Consider the following 6,565-nt stretch of genomic DNA (forward strand, 5'->3'; position numbering starts at 1 on the left):
ACATTTCCTTTTTTATTATATTTCATTTTATTCTATTTTATTCTATTTCTTCTCACCTTTCTCCCTATCTTACTAATAGGGTTACCCTGTTACTCCAACTTGAGATATGCCAGCACATTACACACACACACACACACACACACACACACATACACACACACACACACACACAGACACACACACACTAGCAATGCATCTCGGTGTTGCCTAGGTGTTATGACGTACAGCCACATTGTATTATTTGTTTCTTATGTGTAGAATCAGCACACAAGGAGTGTTTTCCAGTCATTTTGTGATGAGCAATGCTGAAATTGCTGACACCAAAAACATGTAGAATAGCAGCTTAGATTAGAATGAAATCCTAACATTACCCACAAAATTACCTTGACTTATGGATATAAACAATTGGATGACAAATGAGGACGTAGAGGTATGCTTATTGCAGAAAGTAAGGTACATGGAAAGAAAGCTGCTTCATTAGGAAAAGCACCACCTCTTTAATGTTTGGGCAGAGTGCACACTTCATATGTTAAGTGAAGCTGACAATGCTCCTGGGTAAACTATGTTTTGCGTAAGTCCAGTGCTGGTAGAATAAATATACAATTCATTTACACTGCTAACTTGAGAGCATGCGACATTAGTTGTCCATGAGAAAAGTAGGGTATTTGTAAATTGAAACCCACAATTTTTTAAAAGTTTGACCATGGGCTTTGTTGACTGTCATAGCAAAGCTCAATCGCACTGAGAACTGGAGATGCTTGAACTGAAATGGCACACTTAAGGGCATAAAGAGCATGTGTGGAATGTGTGCAATCTCTCCTCGATGGCAGCCAGCAATAATGGTTGCTCCTTGGACATGACTTGTCATTGTAGTTACAGTTAATCTTGTACCATTGCATAGTCGTGGTGGGTCCAAATTCCTCAAGAGCATGATAGGTCCACCTTTCTTTAGGAACGACTTATGAGGTGGCAGTCCTGTGGGTTGTAGAGAGTTGAGAAATTCAACTGAACACTGAAAAGCAGCATGTTTGTCAATAATAGTATCAATGGAGACAAACGTTGAAGCATCTCCAGGTAGAATGTGGGGGAGTTCATGGTTTACTTTATCAACGCTTTTATTCTGAGGTGCTAAAATAGCTCTCTCTGTGAATCGTGCTATGTTTTAGAAGTTATCTTGCAATATGGGAAATACCTTTTCTTTAAGCTCGGCCAATGTAGACACCATGTGTCCACATTGCAGTACATGCTGTTGCAGGGTGTTACTCAATGGTAAGGCATCATTTCCAATTTGTAGAAGTTGATGAAAGAATTCCTCAGCTAAGGAGTTGTAGAGATGAGCTCGCATATTCTTGTTTAATGAAAGCTGATGAACAAACCTCCACAGAGGTGAAGACTTCAGACATGCATAGATCTCATACTCCATGGTATGACTGGTAATATTTGACTGAAATCCCCTGCAAGGGCATTGTATCGACCTAAGTGCTGTCCAATGGGTTTTTTGTTGGCTCTTATGGTTAGTGTGAAGTCATTTCAAATTTGTGTCCGTTCAACTGCAACTTTAAGCTGTCAAATCAAATTACTGTGGGCCAAAAGCATGGTCTGCAGAGCAGAAACGATGTCCTCATGCAAGGTTGTTATTATCTGGCAACGTCTTCTTAATTGCTGCTGGTTGTTCCCCATAAAGTAAATTTGCAGAGGTTTGGCTTTGTCATCGCCAGATGGTAGAAACGATCCTACCAAGTGGTACACCTGCCCTTGAACTCTGAATGTCATCTGAAAACCTTCCTTTGCTATTTGTTTAGTCATGATGTCATTTGTTTTAGTCATGATGTCATCTGGAAAGCGGAATTGTAGCATCGAATGTTGGAGAGGAAGTGCTTTGATTCTGCAGTACACTCATGTAGCAAGTTGAATAATGGCTGTGGAGGAGATTGTAAAACAGGAATCTGAAGCTTGCCTTCAGAGCAATACATTCCAGGACTTTCACATGTAAACTTCTTTGCCCCACAGAATCTGCACAGATGCAATAGCCCACCTAGTCTTACAGCAGGATCTTCACTGTCATCTAAATTAAGATCATATCTAAGAGCCAATTTCTCTTCGCAAAATGTACCAATGGAAATTGGTATGTGCATGGGGGCAGCAGGCATTATATGTTGGAGATTCAAATTCGTTGTAGTAACACTGTCTATACTGCGATTTGTCCCAATACATGCTTGCCCATTGGGTGCTTGTAAGAGGCAGTGGGCACAATTTTGGTGAGACTCAGCTGCTTGGTTTGTTGCAGCTCTGCGTCAGTTCAGTGTAAAGCATGCTGAACGGTGTTCCTGAGACTCAGCAAATTGGGTTGCTGCAGTTGTACGTCTGTTTCGTAGTAAACATGTGGAACGTACTTCCTGAGACTCAGCTGCTCTGGTTGCTGCAGTTCTATGTCTGTTTTGAAGAAGACGTATGGAATGTGCTTCCTGAGTCTCTGCTGCTCACATTGCTTCTGTAGTGCACCGATTATGAAGAAGAAGATGCACCTGGTGGTCTACCTCAGTCTCGGATGCCTTTGTTGACATTATTCTACACCTGGATTTTGAAAGTCATTGCAATCATTCAGTGTGAGACTCTGATGCTTGCATTGCTATAGCTCTTTGACTATCAGAGAGTAGGCGCTGTTCACACTGAAGTGAGTTTTCTTGATCATGAATAGAGGCAGTTTTCTTTGTGGCTCTTGTTTGTGGAGATAAATTAGAATGTCTTCGTTTTGGTGATATGGCTGAAAAGAGTGAACGATTAAGGAACATATAAGATGGAAAACATAACAATTTGAAGTTGTGCATTGTATAATTACATTTTTTAGTAACAAATGAAGAGATGTGGAAAAATTCATATGTCAATTTGTATGCTGTTATGATGAAAAGCGGTAAACTCTGAATGATTTGGCCGTGTTCTGTGTTGATAAGCATGATGAATTCTGTTTGCTGATATATAATGGAGTGGATTACTGGTATAATGAAAGTTATTGTTTGTTCAGAAGTGAAGTGGGGAGGGGACAATCTGCATGAAAGTGAATTATATTCTTAAGAAGGATCGCAAACTATGTACTGTTTTATGGATAAAAAAGGGGTTAATATAATTGATTTTAGGGGGTATGCAAACGTCATGTTGGACATGCTAAAAACAACAGATAAAGGACAGGATTTCTGAGATAACTTTCTTGTAAGTTTAAATAGAAGATCAGGTTTTAAATGCGCTCATCACAAACAGGAATGACAGAATAGGAAAAGGTAATTTCCATAGGATTTGAGCTGTAATTTAGTGCACAGCAAAATATGATATAATTCATACAGAACTTTAACTCTGTTAAGGAAGTTATTTTTGCATACCTTTCTTAATTCCAAAAGAAGAAAATGTAATGAAATTGTAATATGTTAACAACAGAAGGTCTCCATACATTATAATAAGAAATTGAAAGAGAAAGATAATGCCTAATTCTATGCATGCATGAAACATGAGATGAAAGTGAAAATGACCTTGAAATTGTATGACATGACCTAATTTCTGGGGTTCTCAGTGTCCCCTTCTGTCCTGCTTTCTCTCTCTCTTTGTGCCAGCTTTCCTTCACTTTCACCTATAGAAGACACATAAAATATGAAACATCAGTGTCTGTCTCCCACCCGCTATCTGTCTTTCACTTGGTCAAGAAATAATTAATTTTTTTATGCTTTGAAGAGAGCATAAATTGAAAGAAAAGAGAAAGCATAAAGGGGAGAGAGAGCCTACGCAGATCAACCCTAGGATTCAACTAGTACTTATTTTAATGATCCCAAAAGGACGGAAGGTAAAGTCAGCCTTGGCAGCATTTGAACCCAGAACATAATGACAGACAAAATACTGGTAAGAAAATATTATGTTTTCTTTGCCTTTTATGCAAACTGTGAAATTTAGCCTGAACACCCAGTATATGTTTACAATACTTACAGGCATATACATATTTACAATATATATAAATATTTATATGAGTGTGTGTGTGTGATATATATATGTATATATCTCTATACATACATATATAACACATTTGTGTATATATATATGTGTATGCAAATACTCACACATGTATGTATGTATGTAAGTATGTATGTATGTATGTAAGTATGTATGTATGTATGTATGTATGTATGTATGTATGTATGCATTTGCACATATAATACAATTCTGATTTTCATTTCTTTCAGATCTCTTAAATACCTTGTCTCCATCAAAACATGTAATCAGTCCAGCAAGGTAAATATATACAAATGCATAAGTATATACATACATATATACGTACATACATACATACATACATACATACATACATACATACATACATACACACCTGTATGTGTGCTTGTGTATGTGTGTGTGTGTTTGTGTGTGTGCCTGTATTTGGTGAATAATATATGTAAATAATATATATATATAATACTTTGAAAGCGAATAAAAAATAGCAATGGGAAAAGCTAAATAAAAAGTATGGAGAAAAACACTTTAATCAATAATTTTGGTAAATAATAGCTTTGAGCTAGTCAGACATATTTATTGTACAAGATATTGACTAAGGAATAATGTGGAACTTTGTTTGAGAATATCAATAAAGCTTTTAGGAAATTAAACTTGAAAATATTACTTGTTACATGGATTATTTCAATAGTTGGAAAATAGAGAGATAAAGATACAGAGTAAGGCAGAGGTGGAGATGTATAGAGGGAGTTGTGTTATTTAGGAGATACAAATATTCACATGTGTGTGTGTGTTTGTATATATATATACACATATGCATATACATATATGTATATATATAATATATACATGTCTCTCTCTCTCTCTCTCTCTCTCTCTCTCTCTCTCTCTCTATATATATATATATATATATATATATATATATATATATATATATATATATATATATATATATATATATATATATATACATAAATCTATATGTACATATGTGTGTATACATATATTTATATATGTGTGTATACATATATTTATATATATATATGTGTATATATATATATACACATACATACATACATACATACATATATATATATATATATATATATATATATATATATACACACACACACACACGTATATATGTATATACACACACACACACACACACACACACACACACAAGTATATATGTATATACACACACGCACACATAATTACAGAGTGAAGAAGAGAGAAGGTTGCTATGAGATAGAGGTATAAACAATCAAGAAACATTGAGGGAAAGATGGGACGGTCGAGTTAGGTTTATTGATTTTATTCAGTGTTGGTTGGTCAATGCTGTTGATATATTTTATTCTGAATATCTTCTTTATATTCCATCTTGGAAAGTAAGTATCATTTTCTATTCTTTAACCCTATATTCACACAATGTACCACAGTTTTGGCTGAGGAAAAGAATTATTTTTGATGTGTACTTGCCAGGCAAACAATTTGATCCAAGTAAGTGTCTTGAAACTAAAATGATGGCACTGTGGAAGACACATTGCAAAACACACAGAGACTGTTAGCTTCGCTCATTTATTATTTATCATACTGTGTCAACATTTTTGTTGCTCAAACTGCAACCTGATCACTAACATTATACTACTGTGTGTTTTTGAATGCATATCACGTGTCTTCCACACTGCAATCTTTAAATATTTGTTTTAGTAATTCTAAAACCAAATTTCTGTAAAGCTATATACATACATGCGTACATATGTATCTATGTGTGTAGCGATAGTGGTGTCAATTAGACCCAGAGGTTTCAGGTAATGCTGAGTAAGTGCTATGTATAGACCACAGTTTAGCTCCAGGTTCGGTGGTTATGCGAATAAGGGGTCCAACGTAGGTCATATATCAGCATGTGAATATAAGGATTTACTTTTCATATATATATACTAAACTGCCCGTGATCCGTTGGGTCACCAATAGTCCAAGATACTCGCAAAAACTGCGTATCTTGGTAACCTGTGGTCCGATTTACATGAAACTTGTTTTATTTCGATTGTATACACATGAGCATCCGATTCATGACTTCTCCTGCTTTTGTCTCTTTCCATCTGTTTCACCAGATGCTCAGCTCTCTCAGCGTCCAATTCCGGATCTCTCCTCCTTTTGTCTCTTTCCCTCTGTTCTGCCAGATGCTCACCTCTTGCTTTATCAGTCTCATTGATCCTTCTATTCGCATGCCTGTCCTGTTCTTGGGTAAATATTTCATAAAGTACCCGTTTATACTTCGGTGTGAAATCATTTTTACCACAGGTTTTTTCGAGTGCATTCAACGTATCTCACCTCCAAACTCACCACAAGCCACTTTCTAACTGTTCAGTCAGCTTTTAGGGGGCTAGCTTTGAGAGTTGCATTCCCTCTCAAAGCTAGAGGGTAAAAATGTGTTTATTATGGTAGTTTGACTTTAGAGTCCCTCTTAGCGTGAGACATTTATGTATAGTAATGCCCTTATATAAATAAATATATTTATAGGGAATAAATGATGGATTTTTCCCTTAGGAGGATTTTTCACGCTATTGAA

The 6,565-nt window shown here is 36.0% G+C and overlaps 1 long non-coding RNA gene across 1 annotated transcript in view; it reads left to right on the forward strand.

Annotated features, from left to right (window-relative positions):
• Nucleotides 1-5,491, forward strand: part of LOC128248591 (uncharacterized) — a 23,413-nt gene extending 17,922 nt beyond the window's left edge. Inside the window, exons 2-3 of the long non-coding RNA XR_008264769.1 lie at nucleotides 4,224-4,272; nucleotides 5,433-5,491. This is a non-coding gene — a long non-coding RNA (uncharacterized LOC128248591). The remainder of the gene's footprint in view (nucleotides 1-4,223; nucleotides 4,273-5,432) is intronic.
• Nucleotides 5,492-6,565: the final 1,074 nt, after the last annotated feature.

This window comes from Octopus bimaculoides, chromosome 8, assembly GCF_001194135.2.
Source record: "Octopus bimaculoides isolate UCB-OBI-ISO-001 chromosome 8, ASM119413v2, whole genome shotgun sequence".
Classification (NCBI taxonomy): domain Eukaryota; kingdom Metazoa; phylum Mollusca; class Cephalopoda; order Octopoda; family Octopodidae; genus Octopus; species Octopus bimaculoides.